Source organism: Echinops telfairi, unplaced genomic scaffold (genome assembly GCF_000313985.2).
Source record: "Echinops telfairi isolate 266 unplaced genomic scaffold, ASM31398v2 ScPeMD7_7468;HRSCAF=8506_0, whole genome shotgun sequence".
Classification (NCBI taxonomy): domain Eukaryota; kingdom Metazoa; phylum Chordata; class Mammalia; order Afrosoricida; family Tenrecidae; genus Echinops; species Echinops telfairi.
In genome coordinates, this window is record NW_022111369.1 from 60233756 (window position 1) to 60255091 (window position 21336).

Here is a 21336-nt window from a genome sequence, read left to right on the forward strand (position 1 = left end):
GAAGCATAAAGGGAAGATGGGAAGGATATGCAGGGTTACTGTACCAAAAAAATCTAGTCAGTAGTTGATCATTTTGAGAGTTACCATAGGAGCAAGAACCAATAGTTCTGAAGGAAGAAGTTGAAACTGTACTGAATGGATTCAAAACAAGGCTCCAGGATTTGATGGAAACATTGAAATGTTTCAGGAAACTGAAGAAGCACTGGAAGCACTCGTCCAGGAAATTTAGAAGACAGCTACTTGACCAACTGATTGGAAGAGATCCATATTTGAGCCCATTCCGACAAAAGGTACCTAATAGAATACTCAAACCATCAAAGGACATCATTGATATCACACTCAAGTAAAATTTTGCTTAAGATCATCCAGTAAAGGTTACAGCAGCACAAGGACATGGAACTGGCAGAAGTTCAGGCCGGATTCAATACAGGACATGGAACAAGGGACAACATTTCTAATGTCAGATGGATCTTGGCTCAAAGCAGAGAATACCAGAATGATGTTTACTTTTGTTGCATTTATTAGGCAAAGGTAGTTGACTGTGTGGACCATAATAAATCATGAATCACTTTGAAAAGAATGGGGATTCCAGAACACTTCATTATGCTCACGAGGAACAAAAATCCTCATAATTGGACTAATAGGTATCATCATGATCAATGGAGAAAAGGTTGACGTTGTCAAGGATTTTGTCTTGCTTGGCTCTGAAATCAATGCTCATGGAAGCAGCAGTAGAGATCAAAACACATATTACATTAGATAAACCTGCTGCCCAAGACCTCTTTAGAGTATTGAAGAGCAAGAATGTCATTTTGATGACTAAAGTGTGGCTGACCCAAGCCATGATATTCTCCTCTGCATCATATGCATGTGAAAGCTGAACACTGAATAAGGCAAAGTGAAGAAGAATGCACTTGCATTGTGTTGCTGGAGAAGAACATTGAAAGTAACTTGGACTTCTAAAAGGACAAACTGATCTATGTTGGAAGATGTAAGGCCAGAGTGCTCCTAAGAGGCAAGGGTGGCAAGACTGTGCCTTATATTCTCTGGACATACTGTCAGGAGAGACCAATTCCCAGAAAGGACATCATGTTTGGTAAAGTGGAAGGGCAGCGAAAAACAGGAAGGCCCTCAATGACATGGGTTGACACAGATGCTGCATCAATGGTGTCAGGCATAGGAACAATTGTAAGGATGGCACAGGACTGAATATTGTCTTGTTTTGTTGTGCATAGGGTCCCTACGTGTTGAGCTGCCTCAATGGCACCTAACAACAACAACCACAACAAGGCCAGCTTTTAAACCGCAACACTTAAATTGCAGACTTGTCCAGATTAAAAGCTTAAGTGACTGGACAAGATTTACGTAAGCAGGGAGGGCTGGGTATAGAGCAAAAACATCACTCATTCACAAAGGCAGTCATAATAAAACAGAGAGAGAGAGAGTGAGAATTGAAAATATCTGGTAGTCCCTGGTTCCAGGTCACCATACATTGGGCACCCTCAAAAAAAGCGATCTGAACAAAGGTCCCAAGACCACCAATTTTTTAAACTTGGGATACTGGTCATCTGCTTCTTCTCACTTTAGGGTGTTTTTGCCTTAAGTTCAAGAAAGTATTTCATTTCCTTAAGTGTGCTACAGGTGGGTTTAAAGTAAAGTCCAGTTCACTTAGTCAGGTTTCCAAATCAGGTCCTTCTGATATGTACTGTGATGGGTGTGCTGGTCCTTAAAGGTCGTAGGCTAAGTCTCAGTTGTCCAAAGCACAGAGCCTGAGTGCCCTCCCACCCCTTTTTCTGACAGCATAAATAGTAACTATACAAGTGAGCCTTACCAAAAGGAAGGGGTCCTGGTAAAGCTCAAGTTCATTAGCCAAAACAAGACCCGTGCATTATCTGTGTAATAGATCAATTGCTCATACGCAAGTGTAGACTGAAGCTGAAGAAAAAAACTTAGATATCCAAGAGAGCCAAAACAAGAACCTAAGTATGTTCTATCTGAATTTAGAGACAAACTCAAGAATATAATTTACTCACTGAACACTACTAACTAAAGAGCATAGGCGCTGTAGGCTGATATCAAGAACATCATGCATGAAGAAACCAAAAGGTCCTTTAAGAGAAAGATGAGAGAACTGAAGGATAAACTTCAGCCTCAAGAGCTGCAATATTGATGAACCCTATGGGTGAGATATTGATTGGTGCAGGAAGCATCCAAAGAAATGTGAGAAATGCACAGAATCAACATATCAGACATAAGTAGCTGTCACAACCATTTCAGAAGGTAACATATGATAATAATCAATAATATTGAAGAAAGATGTCCAACTGCATCGAAGGCATTAGTGAGAAACAATACCAACTGAAGTATTTCAGGAAGCTGATGATACACTGGAAAGACTAACATATCTATATATGTTTCTCTCTCTCTCTCTCTCTCTCTCTCTCTCTATATATATATATATATATATGTATATATATATATATAGTCAAGTCAGTTGGCCAGGTAGTATCTAGTAGTCTTCCCAATTTCATATATATACTGTATATGAAATTCATTCTCTCTCTCTCTATATATATATATATATATACATATATATAGATATAAATATATAGAAATATAAATTCATTCTCTCTATGTATATATATATATATTTATGAATTTCATATATATATATGAAATTGGGAAGACTACTAGACTACTACCTGGCCAACTGACTTGAATAGATCCATATTCATGCCTGTTCTAAAGAAAAATGATTCAATAGAATACCAATATTTTCAAACAGGGAACTTCTAATAATTCAAGCTGGATTCAGAAGAGGAAATTGAACCAAGAATATCATTATTGATATCAGATGGTACTTGGCTAAAAGTAGAAAAGATCACAAGGTGCTTACCCGTGTTTTATTGACTTTGTTGCATTTCATTGACTGTATAAATAATAACAAACTATTGATAACATTATGAAGAATGGAATTCCAGAACTTAGAATAGTACTTATTGTGAAACCTATATATATGCAAGGGGCAGTAAATCCAGCATAATAAGGTGGTATTGAATGGCTTAATGTCAGAAAATTTGTACATCATTGGATTTATGTTTATTCAATCTACATGCTTAGCAAAAATCTGAATAGCTACTAAAAGTTAATTTTTGGAGGCAAGGGTTTTTTAATAACTTTACCAGTGTGGGCTGTTTGGGAGAATAAAGAGAAGTCCACACTCCGCAGTGGGCTACACCATTTAGTATAGTTCGCTACTATTTTGTGGCCTACAGTTTTTAAAAAAAATCTGAATAGCACAGTATCAGGGTTGGAGAAAGGTTCATTAACTATCTGCAATATTCAGATGACACAATTTGCTTACTGAAAGTGAAAAGGAATTGTAGTGTTTATTGATGAAAATCCAATATAGCTTTATTTTGGATTACAATTTAACATGAAGAAACCAACAATCCTCACAACTGTACTAAATCGGCTGTAAAAGATCTTTTGAAACTGTTAAAGAGCAAATAAGTTACTTACTTTGAGAACTAAAGTGTGCTTGACAAGAGCCATGGTATTTTAAATTGTTTCATATACCTGTGAAAGCTAGGAAGACCAAAGAATTATTGATGCACTTGAATTATGATGTTAATTAAGAATAGTAATATAGCATGGACTTCCTTAAGAACAAATAAGTCTGTCTTGGGACAGATGCTGGAAGATGTTCCTTAGAAATAATGATGACACAACTTTGTCTCACGTTCTTTAGACATCTTATCAGGTAGAAGTGATCGCAGGAGACATGCATCATACTTGGTAAAAAAGTGGTTTGTGAAAAAAGAGGAAGATCCTAAATGAGATGGATTGACATGGTGGCTGTAACAATGTGGATCAAACCAAACAACTGGGAGACAGTGCAGGACAGACTAGAATTTCCTTTGGTTGTACATATGGTTGCTATGAGTCAGAACTGACTCAAGGCACCTAAGAACTACATCATGGTTCAAATGGCACCTAAGAACTACATCATGGTTCAAATGGCACAGACGCGTCTATTTTCTTATTCTGGGAAATTGCACATTTCTCCTACTTAGAATGTTTTCTCTGTTACGATTTCTTTTATAATTTAGGAGACTCTTAGTTCTTCCCCTGAATAATATTTAATTTTGGCACTGTAAGCATTGGGCTTACAACCCCCTAGCCACTCAGCAGGAGAAAGATGAGGCTCTCTGCTCCTATAAAATTTTCATATTTGAAACCTTATATAAAGTCACTGTGAGTCAAAATAGACTATAGCAGTGGCTTTGACTTTTGGTATCAAATTTCAGGTTCTAGAGAACACATCAATTAACAAAAGTAACAAAGTTACAAATCCTATTAATGCTGCAGAAGATACAGCTCATTATTTAACTGCTGTAGGATATGATTCCTAAAGACCCAGAATGCATACATTATATATATATTAATTTTAGGTGTATATATATAATTTACATATGTGTGTCTATATAAATACACATATAAATTATATATGGCATATATATAATATATGCCACATATCCTATATATAGTATCATATAAATTTTAACTCTTAGGTTGATTTACATAACTGTATCCCATAATAAACTATGTGGATTAGAGCTAATTTGTCTTCTTTTCAAGGTGCAAAAGAGTACTAATTAGAGGTCAAGATGTTTTCTGAATGGATTAATAAATAAATATCAAATCTACTCCAGCAAGGATCTGCATTTAATAAGAAAACAATTATTAAATTAATCACAAGAAATAAATTCCTTCATTTCTGAAACATGAAATCTAGTCCTTCATTTCTGAAGCACTCTGTTATTGGGAAAGCAATCTGAGTAAAGGAGAAAAGGTCTCCAGGGGGGTATTAACATCATAAAACCACAATTAACACAGGGCTAAAGCTATTATGGTCTGTAATATAGTGAGATTTGAAATACACTGGAAGAGCGAGTAAAATTTCCCTAAGGAAATAAAGGAAAGAGTTAAGCATCACTAGAAACGGATAATGCCTTAAAGAATGCATAAAGAGCAAGTACGAAGTCCTTGGGCTTAAACAAGGCAGAAAGTTAAAAGCAGTAAGCAAGGCAGTTAGTTAAAAGTGCACAGTGGTACAGATGGGAACTGGAAGCACAGGGAATCTAGGACAGATGAGCCCCTTGGGAACAGCGGTGAGAGTGGCCATACAGGGAGGGAAGGGGGGCTTGAAAGGGGGAATTGATCACAGGGATCTACATGTAACCTCATCTATGGGGGATGGGAAGCAGAGAAGTGGGTGAAGGGAGACGCCTGGCAGTGTAAGATAATAAAATAATAATTTATAAATTATTAAGAGTTAATGAAGGAGGGGGAAGGGAGGAGGGAAAAGGAAAATGAGGAGCTGATTCCAGGAACCCAAGCAGAAAGTGAATTTTGAGAATGATGAGGGTAACAAATGTATAAGTGTGCTTTGCACAATTGATGTATGTATGGACTGTGATAAGAGTTGTATGAGCCCCAATAAAATGATTTTTTTTTTAAAGTGATACAAAAAATCCGGCAAAATGAGAAGGTGGAAAACAAAGGTACCATGGAACACTTATGTTTGGATGTGTTTGGTTAGAGTAGCAGGAATCAGATCATTCACAGCATATTTGATCATGCTAATATTATTTTGAGAAAAATGATAAGCCACAATGGTCATTTTTGTTGGGTAGAGTCAAGTTTAAGGTGGATAGTGACTGTACTTTTTAAAAATTGATCTGGGAAACCATTTAAAAATGGTTTGGAAGAAGAAAATGCATTGGAAAAGGAATAAAGAGGCTTCAGGATATTAGCTTGTAGTCTATTGCGATTTTCTCTTAATGTGAACCAAGATGGAGCGATATGGACAGGTGGAGATTTTAGGATGTATACGCAGGAGACAGTGATGAATTATGTCTGGGGGTGAAGAAGAGGAATATCTGACGCATATATCCTAAGGTAGTTCCAGTACCTAGCTGCATTCAAACTAAATCTACTCTATGGTTTCTGCTTGAAGATACAGAGTGGGAAGGTATAGCATACTAATTTTACAAAAACTAGACAGAAGATGTATGAAATAATAAATTTGCTTGTAATTATTTGAAAATTTGTGTTTGAGGACTAATAATGAACCCCAAATCTTTAGAGAAACTGGCATTTTTTAAGAACAGGATCCAGGTGTTCCTCTCTACACAAGCAGACTCAGCTAGACACTTTCACCAGATTGCTAAAAGCTGGACTCACAGGAGGGTGTGAAGGCTTGGGAGCCTGCAGATATAGGGGGTTCTATCTTTCATCCACTACCTGGGGTGTGTGGGGCTCTTTCCTGAAAATTCACCAGACATTAATAGGAAAGATCTGATACATCTTGAGAAATGTACCCAGTAGAGTTGGTTTGGTAGGGAAACAACAGCCACTTCTGAAACTATAAAAACTCACCTTCACTATCTGATCTATACAAAAATATTCTTTTATTTCCAGGGAGAATGGCAACTAAAACCTGAAGATATTGGTGAAAATCTAGTTCAGCTGGGACAGGAAAACAAAGTAACAAAGGGAAAGAAAAAGTTCTATACGGTGAAAGGAATAGGAATTCTTGCTAAATCCAACACTGCACCTGGAGGGGCAGAAAAATTTCAAAGAGATCCAGGATTTTAGTATCTGGCTTAAAATAAGGCTTAATCAAGAAATAAGCGAACAATGAATAAAATAATACTAAAATCAGCTGGGACATATATAAGAGACAAATTCAGGAGATTAGTACACAGAAGAAACCCAAGATAAACAGAAGCAGGCATTGGAATCAATTAGATATCTAATTAGCTCATACCATAAGCTCATAAAGGTATAATTGTTATTGCAGAAATTTGATGGTTCTGGTTTTCAGGTGGTAACCATAGCAACAGCGAACGTCAAACCCCAACTCCGAGAGTACTATAAACCTCCACTACAAGGTTTAGGAGAAGCAAAGGCATGCTCCTTTGACAGTCAGGTTTTGTGCCAACTTGGGTGGGCCAGGATTCTCAGTCAGTAATTTTGCAGTGGAGGCTTCCCCCATAATGTCTTCTAACACAATGGAATCAACTCTGTGATGAGCAGCCAAGCGATTGTGGGAAAATTAGAATGCAATCCTTTATTCGGGTCACAGCCTTGTTTCCCTAAGGGTGTGGTCTACTTGATATCTAAACAGATGCTGTGAAGAGCATCTTCATTTCGTGCTGGCCTGGAGCGCACAGCAAGCTCCGCAAACGTTGTCTCTGTAGACTTAGGCCAACCACCCGCCATACTTCCTGCTCACCTGACCCACTGACCTTGGACTCACACATCGAAAGATCAGCTCTTTGGGCTCGTTTATCGTCACCTAATATTTTGGCACTCGTAGAAGCTTGCTGGGGCCAAGATGTTCACTTCAAATCGAAAAGAACAAGTCTTCTGAGACCCCAACTTCGGTAGCACTTGCTCCCCTGGTAATTCTATGGTCTTTTCACACCAGTTTCTGAAATTCAGCCACAGTTCCTTCATTTCTTGATGTTGAGGGTCTTCCCTCTCTTGCCTCAGCTTTAAGGTCTTTCTAAATGTTCCTATAAATGCTTGATACATCTGAAAATATGTTTTGTATGGAGTAGCATTGTTGTAAGGCGTTACTAAGCTTCAATGATTTGTGAAGGTTGACCACTAGGTTTTGTTAAAAATGGTATATTTATGTTATCCATGATCTTAAAATCAAAATCAGTTTTCACTAGGTACAGAAAGTGTTCTTATTCTTTCTTTCTAAGACATTTTAACAAGACCGAGTCAAGTATATAAGACAAGAGAACTTTTCTGTAGTCATGCACTGATCACTTGTTCGCAACAAACTCATGCATATCTGAGTGGAAACTCCAGGGACAATTATTTTTACTTCCCCTGATAAGAAATCAAACAGTAAACATTTAACCTAAAGAAGAGATGAGTAGGCAAAGCCTTAGTGATGGGAGTTTAATAGATACAGAAAAAACAGAATAAAAATTATGAGAATACTGAAAGATTGACAAATGTAATGAATATCACAGAACAATTTGTATAAAAGTTATTGAATGGGAACCAAGTTTGCTCTGTAAACTTAACAAAGACACAGTAAAATGTTATATAAATTAAATAAATGCGCTTGATGTAATTGATGTGTGGATTTTTTATACGAGCTGCAGTAGCTCCCAATAAAATGATTTATTAAATAAGTAAAATAACTTTGGTGATTCACATCTGAGACCCACTAGTCCAGGGTAAAGCTACACCAAACCTGCTGCCATCAAGTCAGTTTCCGTTTAGAGAACCCTGCAGGATTCTGTTGAGCTTTTCGTTAGGGTGTCTGGGAACAAAAAATCTTACCATAGTGAATGATGGGGGGAGTGCGGAGTGGAGATCCAAAGCCCATTAGTAGGCCACTGGAGATCCCCTTGCAGAGGGGTCTCGGGGAGGAGATGAGCCAGTCAGGGTGCGATGTAACAATGATGAGAAATACAACTTTCCTCTAGTTCCTAAATGTTTCCTCCCCGCACCCACTACCATGACTCGAATTCGACCTTGCAAGTCTGGCTAGACCAGAGGATGTACACTGGTACAGATGGGACTGGGACTCTTTATAGGAGCAAATAACCTCATTTTTCTCTCACAGAACAACTGGTGGGTTTGAAACAACCACTACATGAATTAGCTGCCCAATGCTAATCCACTGTGCCATCAAGGGCCACTCTGATGATTTCAAGGAAATTCTTTAGATAATAGGATGCTTAGTTGATCATTTTCTCAAGCAACATCAGATTGCAAGTATTAAGTTTGATTAAAAACTGTTTTATGGATTGAATTGTGCCACACAAAAATATATGTTGGAATTCTAAACCTCACCCTATGTGAATATAACCCATTTAAGAATAGGAATTTCTCTGATAGTTAATGATGCCATATCAGTGGGCTTTAAGATAACCGCTTTTGAGAGAGAACGAGAGATTAGGCATAGAAGCAAGTAAGCATAAAGGGAGAAAGACTGACTCCACCTGGAAATCATCAAAGAATCGAGACTGAGAATCTAGAAGAGACGCGGGTTTTCTCCCACAGCTGACAGAGGGCAGGGCTTCTAAGGTTAGTACGCTGACCCGAGTCTTCTAATCTCCCAAACTATGAGAAAATACATGCCTGTGTATTAAAGCCATCACTATGGTATTTCTGTTGTAGCAGCACTCCATAACTTCATAAGAAGTGACACATGGGAATTTGTCTCAATAGATTCCAATGAATTGGAAATGAGAGAATACTACTTTTCTCACCTAGATCTAAAGAGTTGACTACTCTTGTCTACTAGCAAGCACATTTGCCAAGTGCATTTTAAATCAATATCTTCAGATATAATCTGAATGCTATAATCCAGATATAATCCAGAATGCTAGAAAAACAGTTTCTAAAACTACATATAAGATTGTTCCTTTCCCATTATAGTACGTATTGAATTTCCTGTAATTGCTGATATCACGGTTTCCCTATCAGAGTAACTCATTAGAGACATTAATATTGACTTTTTAAGTTGTAGCCAACATGTGTAAGGCATAGCAAATGTCTATAAATATTGAGGGCAGGAAGAGAGAATTAACCAATAAGCAAGGCAGCACTGGCTGACTTCTGCTTACTTGCCAATTTTAGTGACCATTTACATATGAGTTTCACATTGATTTTATCCAATTTCCCTGTTTTCAATTTAATTGGTTTATCTTGTAATTTTATTATTTGACTTTTTCTGGTTTTGTTATTTTGTTGTTATTGCCAGGTGCCTTCAAGTCAGGTTCTGATTCATAGTGACCCTATGTATAGAACAATAAAATAACGCATAGGACTGCACCATCCTCACAAGTTCACTCTTTGTGCCCATTGTTAAAAATCCATGTCAATCCATCTCATTGAAGGTTTTCCTCTTCTTCTCTAACCTTACACATAACCAAATACGATATCCCTATCTAGATCTTCCTGAAAATATGCCCAAAAGAGATGAGAAAAAAATCTCACCATCCTCACTTCTAAAGAGCATTCTGGATGTATTTCCTTCCAGACAGATTTGTTTGTTCTTCTGGCAGTGCAGGGTACTTTATATATTCTTTGTCAACACCAGAATTCAAATATATCAACTCGATTCCAATATAGATAATGTATTGATTAGCTTTCCTGGCTTGAGTTCAGAACTTTTATTCTTCAAATGATGTCATTATTTTAAGCCTTTGATTCTTGTGTTCTAGTATCTGATGGTAGTGCAATGGTTAAGCATTCAGCAGCTAGCCAAAAAAACCAATGATTCAAATCCCTCACATGCACTGCAGGATAACAACCTAGCTATCTGTTTCTGTGAAGATTACAGCCTTGGAAATCCCAGTTCTACTTTGTTCTATAGAATCACTGAGCTGGAAATAACATGGCAGCACAAACATCAAGCTGCAACTTAGGTTATTGATATTAAATCAATACATGATGTTTATCTTGAAGCATATTTTTGGAATGCATCTCATAGATTTTTGTTGCTGTACTTTCATTTTCATTTAGTGAAAAACATTAAAAGAAAACTTCTGGAAACATCTTTTGGGAATATCTATAAATTATGTGATATGTGTTCTATAACTTTCAAGTATTTCAGTTTTTATTTCTTTGTGGGATGAGGACATACTTTGTATGATTTATGTTCTTCTAAATTTATTAGTATATGTTTTATAACAGAATATGATCTACCTTGTTTATTGTAACATGTGAGCATGAGAAGAATGTGTATTCCACTGTTGTTGGAGTGAGTGTTCTATAAATGTCAATTAGATCAAGTTGATTGATAGTACTATCCAAGTTATAAATATTCTTATTGATTTTCTGACTGCTAGACTTAGCAAATACTGACAGGGGGTGTTGAAGTCTCCATTTATCAATAAGTTCATGGAAAACTATTGTGAACATATTTTTCTCCTAAATTTTATATTTTACTTCATGTACTTTCCATACTTTCGTTACATCTATATAAATCCCCATGCTGTTCATTTTTTAGAATGTAACCTTACATCATTATCTAGTGCTTTTTTTTTAACTCTGATATGCTTCCTTGTTTTGAAGTCTTTTTGTCTGAAATTAATAAATGTAGTTTCTATGGTGTTTATGTAGCATATCTTTCTCCATATTTTTACTTTTAACTTAGCAGGGACATTATATTTAAGGTGGATAGGTTTCTTATATACAACACATAGTTGGATATTGATATTTTTGTCCACTCTGAAAAATCTCATTTAAGTCTTGTATTTAGATCATCCTAACTTAAAGTGAGTACCACCACTTGTCTGTCAGTTTATTGTACTATGATGGCTTGTATGTTGCCAGAAGATAAGTCATTGGTATTTCAAATACCAGCAGGGTCATTGAAGGTAAGTAGGTTTCAGCAGAGTTTCCAAATTTAGGACAGACAAAATGAAGGAATAGGCTATCATCATCTGAGGGATTAGCCAGTGATAACCTTACGGATAACTAGGGAACATGGACTGAGAGTGAAAACTTCACAAAGAGCATTCTCAGGTAGAGTGCCAGAAGGGAGTCCCTCTGGTTGGAAGGCATTCAAAATATGACTGAGGAAGGGCTGCTTTCTTAAACTAGAATCACTCATACTGATTTAAATGAGTAAAGATTTTTGGGAACTTCATTTGCTGATGAGAAACAACTCTAAGAAGAAACAGTTGTAAAAATCTATTAGTAACTGGATTTTGGAAATTATGTATTACAAATGTAGGAAAATTGAAAGTCACCAAAAACTAAATGGGGCACAAGAATATTAGTATATTGGGGATGAGTGCACTGAAATAGACACCTATTGGCCTTTGTGGATCAGAAAGTCCTATGGTTTACTATGATGGGAATGATAAATGCAAGAGGAATTGTGTCAAATTCATTATTTAAAAAAATCAAGATTTATCATGAAGTACAATGCTGTCTGTGATTGGATGATATCTATTCACCTACTAGGAAATAATTTACAGGCAAACTGCTAAAGCTAGTGATGTACAAATTGAAGAATTTTACCAACATGTGCAGTCAGAAATTGATCAAACATGCAATCAAGAAGCTTCAGTAACTATTGATTATTGTAATCCAAATGAGGGAAATAAAGAGGAAGGAATATTAGTTGGGAAAGATGGTCTTGGTTACAGAAGTGAAGCTGGAGATCTCATGATAGAGTTTTGCAAAATGAACCACTTTTTTATCACAAATACCTTTTGCAACAACATGCATAGAGACCACATACATGGATTGCTCCAGATGAAATATACAGAAATCAAACTGACTACATTTGTGGCAGGAGACAATGGAGAAACTAAATATAAGCAACCAAAAATTAGGCCTGGGAAGATTGTGGAGCCAAACATCAGTTGTTCATACATAAGTTCAAGTTGAATTTGAAGAAAATTTAAAAAGGTTCAGGAGGGCCAAAATACAACCTAAAGTACTTTGAAATTTGAGAACATCTCAAGAATAGATTATGTGACTCATTGAACATTAGTGGCAGAAGACCTGAATAGGTGTGGAATGACATCAAGAACATAAAACCTGTAGTGATCAAAAGACCATTAATAATATAGGAAAGAAAGAAAGATCAACGTGAATGTCAGAAGAGACTCCAAAATTTGCTCTTAATCATAGAGTAGCTAAAGAAAATAGAAGAAATGATGAAATCAAAGAGCTGAACATCGAATTACAAAGGGCTTCATGAGAAGACAAATAATTATAATGAAATGCACAATGACAGAATTAGAAAGCCATAAAGAAAGAACACACTCAGCATATCTCAGCTAAATTTACTGAAGGAAAAAAAAACCCCACTCTCAAGTGGCTATATCAAAAGATTCTATGGGCAAAATATTGAATGATGCAGCAGCATCAAAAGATAATGGAAGGAATATGCAGAGTCACTGTACCAAAAAGGACAAAAAAATAATTCAACCATCAAGAGTGTAGTAGTTACATAATCATTTGTCAATTTGAAAGGATTAAGAGTGAAGGGGTGGAGTCTAGCCTGTCAACCAGGTCATAGCCAATAAGGCCTCTGTGAGGGCATAGTCTTCTGAGGATTCTGGGAACTCTGTATTCCTCCTTGGAGGTGGAAGACACACTCTCTCTAGGTTCATTCCCTGAGAGACTCTCTATTGAAAAGACACTTGGATCTATACTGATGGCAGTGAGAGCCCTGGACTAGGAGGAGCTCCATGAAGACCCACACCAGCACTGAGATACTTCCATCACTGGATCCACAAGACTATCCATCCACAGGCCTGTGATCTTCCTGCATTTGGTGTCTTACACACATTGCATATGTTTCATGAGTCAGAAGAGGACTTTTTAGATTTGTATTGGATATATGGGCTAATATTGGACTTGTGGACTTGATCTGGACTAGGCTAGGATGTCTTCTCAATACTAAATTGCTCATGTATATAAAGCTCTTTCTTATCTATATATGAGTGTGTCTATAAATTTGTTTCTCTAGTCTACCCAGACTAACACAAAAGTAGCATATGATCAAAAGCCAATAGTACCATAGGAAAAAGCACGTTGCACTGAAAGCAATACTCCAAAGCAGGCTGGAGAAATAACAACTGAAATGTTTCAACAAGCAAGCACTGGACACAGTCATCCAAGCCAAGATATTTGGAAGACAACCACCTGGCTAAATGACAGAAAGAGATCCATATTTGTACTTACTTCAAGGGAAAGGTGACCCGACTGAATACAGACATTATAGAACAATATCATTAACTATCATTCAAGTAAAATTTTGCCAGAGATGATCCAATAACAGTTGCAGCAGCACACCTGCAGTAAGCTCTCAGAAATTCACCCTGGATTCAGAAGAGGATGTGGAACAAGGGCTTTCATTCCTGATGTCAGATGGCTCTTAGTTCAAAGAATAAAATCTCAGAAAATTTTTTACTGTTGCTTTATTGATTATGGGAAGACATTCTATTGTGTGGATCTTTAGAAACTATGAACAGCATTGAGAAGAATGGGGATTCCAGAAAGCTACATTGTAGTCATGTGGTACATGTAGTCTGTACATGTACAACGGAATGAGACTACTGCATGACTGACAATCAAGTGAATTGTGTGTCAAGGTGGTATTCTCTGACTATACTTATTTCAATCTGCATTCTGAGCAAATCACCCAAGAAGCTAAGTTATATGATGAATAATGTGGCATCAGGATTGGAGGGAAGCTTATTGACTATCTTCCATATGAAGATGACACAACTTTGCTTGTTGGAAGTGAAGAGGACTTGAAGCATTTGCTGGTGAAATCAAGAATTACAACCTTTATATGGATTGAAACTCTATGAAAAGAAACCCAAATCCTCACAACTGAACTAATAGGTAAGCATCATGATAAATGGAGTTGAAGTTGTGGAGAATTAGCAGTCTTGAAATGAAATGATGCCCTGCAGTGATTAAATATGCCACACAGCATCTCTTTAAAGTGTAAAAAAGCAAGGGTGTCATTTTAGGTCTACAGTGTGCTTGACTCAAGCCATACTATTTTCCATGCACATGGAAGTTGGAAATGGCATAAGGAAGGCCAAAAGAAATGAATACATTTGCAGTCTGGTGCTGGAGAAGAATACTGAAATTATCATGGACTGCCCAAAGAACCAACAAGCCTGTATCAGAAGAGGTACAGTATGCCAGAAAGCACCTTAGGAGAGAGGATGAGGATGGCAAGACTTTGTCTCACGTACTTGGACCTGTTGTCAGAAGAAACCAGTCCCTGGAGAATGACATCATGCTTGGCATGTAGAAGGCCAGTAAGAAAGAGGAAGATTCTCAACAAGCTGGATTGGCACAGTAGCTAAAACAAAAAACTCAAACATAACAACCGATTTGACTTATGGTGCAGGACCAGGCAGTGTTTCATTCTGGTTTTTTTTATAGGGTCACAACCATCTCAATGGCACCTAACAACTACGATACTACCTAATTAAAAAAATTAATGTGACATGGGAGTTGCATCTTACCTTATCTGTCTGACACAATGGGTGAGAAGAAAAATCACCTTGAGCACCATCAGCTGCCCAAGGTCAATTCCTATTAGACTAAGATCACATGTGCCTTCACTTGGCCATCATCCCTCCCAACACTCTACTCCTTCCTTTGCTGGGTTCTATCGTTCATTCCAATGTTCACATAGAATTAACAGATAAAACTCATGAGTATTAGGTTTATTAAGGATATTAACAGGCTACAAATGCTCAAAATACATATTTATCCAAATAGGATAGCCTTCTCTCAGAAATGCCCTCCAGCAGGCCACTCTGACCTTTGGTGTCTCTGCCACAAGAAAAGTTCATCTCTGCCCTGCTTGAGAAATATTACAAAGAGTTTTTTTAGGGCTGCAAATAAATGCCCCAAAGGGCATACCACTTCACCATTAGCCTTAGCCTGTAGCACTCTGCTGTAGATCTGTGAGTCAGACCTCGGTCCCCCAGTGAAGGGGCTGGAGGCACACCACTCTAGAAGCCAGCCTCCAGGTGGAAGGCACACAGTTTACTTGCTCTTTGGGCTGGGAAGTCCATTGCTACCATTCCTCTGGTGTCACAGCTGTCTACTGGATGAAGGAAGTTCAATGCATGAGGATCTTGGGGTCCAGAGCTTGTAATCTATTCCCGATTCCTCTCTTGTTGGTGATTAGATGCCCCCCACTTCATCTTCCTTCTGACATGGCTCATTTTATAGCCAGTATCATGGGCATCAAAATTCCTCTTCATAATTCCTGTTCTGATACTGTTTGGAATCGCTCTCAATTGAATCTTAGCAGTGTCTTCCTCTACCCAATCTTACTTTGATCCATCAAGAAAAGGTCATTTGGTGGGAGTAACAAAGACTATGGCTATAAGAACCATATTTAACAATTCACTAATGTGGGCTTATATAGTTGGGCCAATATCTGCCTCATTTATAGCTTTCTTCAATTTATTACATTTGTTCTTTATTTTCCCTCTCCTTGTTTTCTTAGAGGAGCACTGGTGATGTAGTGGTTAAGAGATGGGCTACTAACTTCAAGGTCAGCAGTTTGAAACCACCAGCTGTTCTGTGGGAGAAACAATGGGGCTTTCTTTTTCCGTAAACAGTCACAATCTCAGAAACTCACAGGAGCAGTTCTTTCTGTCTTTTAAGGTCAATATGAGTCGTCAATGACAATAGCTGTGAGTTTTTTTTCCCTGTTTTCTTCAAAATTAGTTAGGTATATTATGAGTACATTGTAACTCTTTACTTAGTGTTCTGAATATATTAACTTAAAATTAGGTTTTATAAGTTTCTACATACCGTATATACTCGAATATCACCTGTGGCACCTGATTTTACCACAAAAACTGCATTAAAATGTGCAGAAAAACCCGGCTTATACACGAGTACATATGGTAGTTTACAGTATACATTTTTAACTAATGTAAGTCTGGTTTCAAATGCTCTGATGTCACTTCATAAGTAGTGCAAATATTTTGACAACTCTTCCCAATTCTTCCCTATCATATTGCCATCATTCATTTTAGTCACATGCCATATGACCCCAAATATTATTCAAAGTATGTCATACACAGCTATATTTTACATAATTTCAGTACTCAAACTTCAAAATATTTTATTACATTTTCACTTATCTCAGAGATAATTCTTTACCTTTCTTTATGAAGACTCAAGTTTTTAATTTCTATCATTTCTTTTCTGCCTAAATTACTTCTTAAAAAGCCCTGATTGCATAGTGGGTTACAGGTTGGGCTACTAGTTTGATCTCTCTTCTTAAATTGCACACAGTGCTTGCATTCCTTCTACTTTTGTTCTTTATTAAATCTCTTAAAACCTTAATCATAGTTCATTTTCTCTCCTGATGAGTCTATCATCTATGTCATATCTGAGTTTGGTTCTGATCATTTCTTTGTCTCTTCAGATTGCGGGTGTGTATTTCCTCTTTCAACATGTCTTATAATTTTTTGGTTGGAAATGGATATGTTGTATAGGGTAATAAGAACTGATGTAAACAGTTCTTTAGTGTAAGATTTCCCTATCTCTGAGATTGATTGCGTTTGTTGTAATTAGAAATGCTGGGGACCTCAAATTCTCCAAATGTTCTTATTGTTGTCCACCCTCTTTACTTATGTCTTTCTAATTCTGCTCTTCCTCTTGTCTTGCTTGTCTTTCAGTGAATCTGTAAATACATGCTTTTGCCCCATGGGTGTTGGTAAATTGTGCAGGCAGCGCAGTGTTGGGTCATCTGATGGTAAAATTGTAGTCTTTTAGTAGATCTGTATCTTATATCTTATTCATTCCCTTTACTGTCTCTTGGCTACAGCATTCCAATTGACTTTCTTAAAATGTTGACCAGAGTTGACTGTCTGCTCCTCCGTCAGTTAAGATAGAAATGCTAGAGGAAGCTGAAGTGGGAGGAATGTCCTTCATCCATTAAGATCGGACTCTGGAAATCCTTCTTTCCCTGGAGAGTAGGATACTGAAGGTATTGCATCATGATCACTTCTATCCTGTCTCTCCCTTCACCAGTTCGGAATGAGATCTTTCCTAGACCTTCATCTTGGGATTGCTTCTACAGGGGCTCCTGGAAGTAATGCCCATGAAAGTGACGATGCACCCTAATACTTTTGGCTCCCTTAGTTCTTCACTCTCATGCTGCTCTCAGACTCCAGGCATCCATCAACATTGCACACGAAGCACAACTACCGGTATGCAGTATTGGCAGCTTTGTTCCAAGTAATAGAGTCCTGACTATGTCTTTCTGAATGTCTTGGCTCTTCCGGTTTGCCTGTCATCTCAGGTCTCTGCTAGGTCCAAGAAAAGTCTTTTGATTTTCTAGTTCCCTTGCTATCACTTGTCATAGGGATGGAAGTGATGGCTTGTAAGCTCTTTACATGTCAGAGACGCAGACCAAAGCTCAGTGCTGTGATTTTATTACATGATAGTTGATAGTGTATAACTCCGTATGATATTAGTTGAAAGTCACTTCCCTCCCCTTTCCCCACCCCTTCTTTTTCTGTGTTTTTTATTGTGTTCTGAGTGTTAAATAAACAGTAGCATTGGGTAATAATTTAATAATATAGCCAAATTCTGTAATCAAAGGGAGTATATCGCTGATATACAACAAGGCAAATTCTCAAAATCTCTGAATTTTGTCAGCAATAAATATATATGAAACACAAACATTCTAATAGCTTACTTTGTTCCTACTAAATGGATCCTAAGAGGAAAACTTTGAAAGCCTACAATAACAAATTAAAAATTAATTCTACCATAACTTAAGAGGATTGTGATATTATTGTACCATTTCAAAACAACTTGTTTAAAAAAGGCTAAAATTCACACTATCAGCTTAATTACTATGCACCTGCTTTATTCAATATACTTGCCTTTTTTAACCATTGACTTTTTGATTATATTTTGTTAAAGAACTCCAACTGTATTTATTATTTAGCCTAATGTTTTAATACCTTCACCCCAGGTATAAACAACCACCACACTTTAAGATTTAAGATAAGAGGGTAATTCACACAGTTATACTACTCAAATTAATTTACTATCTATAGACACTAAATGTCAAATTGGTAAGATTTTAAAACTTCCATGGGTATGACAAATGTATTTGCAATCAGTACGAATGTGAAAGCATACACAGTTATTCATATATAAATATTCAGGACTCGGGGTGGGGGTGGGGTGGGTATTAGCCTCGAAGCCTGAAGCATGGAAAGGAGTTAATATCCCAGCTCTGGGTTGGGTACCTCTTTTATGTTTATTAGAGAGTTCCCTGAGTATTCCCATAGCACAACACATTCTATTGTATTGCAGTTGTTTACCTATTTGTCTCCTTAACTAAATTGTAAATTTGGGAGGGTAGAGATCAAAGCTTTCTAATTTTTTTTTTCTGTAAGGCCTAATGCATCCTATTTTCAGAATCAAAGAATGGGTAAATATAGCATGAAGTAAATACACCTATTAGTCTGCATCTAAACAAGAAACAGACACATGTATGTGCATCTGAGGTGACAGAGTCTAATTCAGTCATCCAAAATTCAATAACTAGGGAGATCCGTGCCTTTAGAGGCATAGGGTTAGGGAGAGGCATACATTTTCTGACAGTATCGTTGTGTTCAGAGTGCTGACAAGTATTTATGTACTCAATCAATTTATTTAAAAATATGATAATACGTATACAAGGACATTTAGACACACATATATTATATATCCTCACTTATTGACATGGTTAGTTTCCAAAGACCAAGTTGTCATGCAAAACTGGGGATGCACAAGAAGGAGGTGGAGGCCGAGGTTGTGGAGAAGGTTCCAGAGTGCTCTCCCAGGAGCGCAAAGTTACACCTTTTGCAGCTCCCGAGAAGCATTGGGTGTGGAGACTCAGACCTTCCTGATGAGCTGATTTATGGACGGGCAGGTTATCTGTATGCCTTACTGTACCTGAACACAGAGATTGGCCCAGACACCATGTGTGAGTCAGCCAGTAAAGAGGGAGTCATTGCTATTATTGAGCCGGGGAAGAATTTGTCAAGGGCAGAGAGAAAAACGAAGCGGTGTCCTCTTTTGTGTCAATAGCACAGGAAACAGTATGCTGGAGCAACCTGGGGCATGGCGGGAATCCACTACATGTGAATGCAACCAGCAGCCAAAGGGGACAAGGACCTTTGACGGAAATGGTGAAACGCAATGTCAATTATGCGCAACGCAACAAATTCCCATCTGGGAACTGCCCATCATCCTTAAGCAGTGAGATACACAGATTGGTCCATTGGTACCATGGTGCCCCTGGTGTCTCCACGTGTTTATGCAAGCATAAAGGTATTTAAGAGGGAGAAGTACTTGAAGGATGCCTTGGGGTGCAGTGATAGGATCTGGCAGCGAGGGTTGCTGTGGAAGGGTTATGACCTCTGTTATCAGTCAGCTGGAAATGGCTACTCCTTCCTGTTTCTGTACTATATCACTCAGAACAAGAAATGCCTTTACAGATCTTGTAAGTTTGTAGAGTGGTGTCTAAATTATGGAGCACGTGGGTGTCGTATTCTTGACAGACCCAATGCTGGGTTTGAAAGCAAGGCGGGTGCCATCCACTTCCTCTCTGATGTACTGGCACCGAAGACACCACAGTTTCCAGCTTTTGAACTTGGCTCTTCAGAGGGATAAAAAGGTGCAAAAGGACAACTAAGACATCCCCTTGAACCAAAATCTAATCGACTTCTTAGTGCCTGTCAAAGACCAACTATGAAATCTGAAAGAGAACAACAACAAACACACCTTCACAGGCCCCGTGTGTTCCAAAGTCCTTGCACTTAGAGCACAAAGGAGAAAGCCACCTGTTGGCATGTTGTAACACCATTAGCCTCACAGGTATCAAATACGAATTCTTCATAGCAAGAAATAACAAAGGATAAAAGGTGTGTTGTTGCCTTTTATTCTCTCTATTTAGCAGTGTGACTATAAAGTATCTAAGGATAGGATGGGTTTGGTATCAGAGCCCTGAATTTCCTCTGTCTTACTTTTCTGCCATTCCCAAAGTGTTACCATGCTCTGGGGAAGGTTCAAGGAAGTTCGTCAACTTGGTCTGCAGACCAGCAAACGGGAAGCAATGGGGACGAAGGAAAGGCACATTATCCATTCTAATGGTGTCTCAACACTTAAGGTCTCCAACTAAAAACTACACACCTAATTTTCCTCATAATTCTTTGTGAATTTATTCATACAGCCAGATCTAGTTTGAATCAGGACTCCTTGGTTTGGAGTACCCAGCTGAAATCAGGACTTCAATTTCTTTTTAAGTTATTTTGATATGACCAATTATTATGGACAGAGGAAGACTTGTGATTATGCATTCAGACTGTGGATTGATTGTAAACTCGGGAGGGGAAGGGAATATCATTTTATATTGACACAGTACATCACTTAATAAAACAAATTTAACATGCAAACAGTCGTAATTCTATTTTTCTAGCTTCTGTATTTTCTTGACTCCCCAGGCAGGCAAGGTAGCATAAGCTGTCATCTCTACTCAACTCCCATTTTCTCTCCACATCACTGCAACTCGATCTTTGCTCTTAGGAGGACACCAAATTCTCTTAGGCAAAAAAGCAATTCCCAGTGCTAAGTCCCATAGACCCTTTTGGTTCTCACCTTTCTTCTCTCTCATATGCCACATTTCTTTTGTCTCCCCTATCTCTCTCCTTTCCTAAAACACTTCTCTGGACTATCCAGTATCAGGATTCCCTAGGTCTGTAGTAAGAAACAGCA

At 37.7% G+C, this 21336-nt stretch overlaps 1 protein-coding gene, 1 non-coding gene and 1 pseudogene across 2 annotated transcripts in view; 2 read left to right on the forward strand and 1 right to left on the reverse strand.

The window, feature by feature from the left end:
* Positions 1-21336, reverse strand: part of GABRA2 (gamma-aminobutyric acid type A receptor subunit alpha2) — a 212306-nt gene that overhangs the window by 28944 nt on the left and 162026 nt on the right. The window lies entirely within an intron of this gene.
* Positions 3136-3276, forward strand: LOC115873399. The gene has a single exon (XR_004048396.1). It is a non-coding gene; the product is annotated as a small nucleolar RNA SNORA4 (small nucleolar RNA).
* LOC123521002 lies at positions 19345-20257 on the forward strand (annotated as a pseudogene).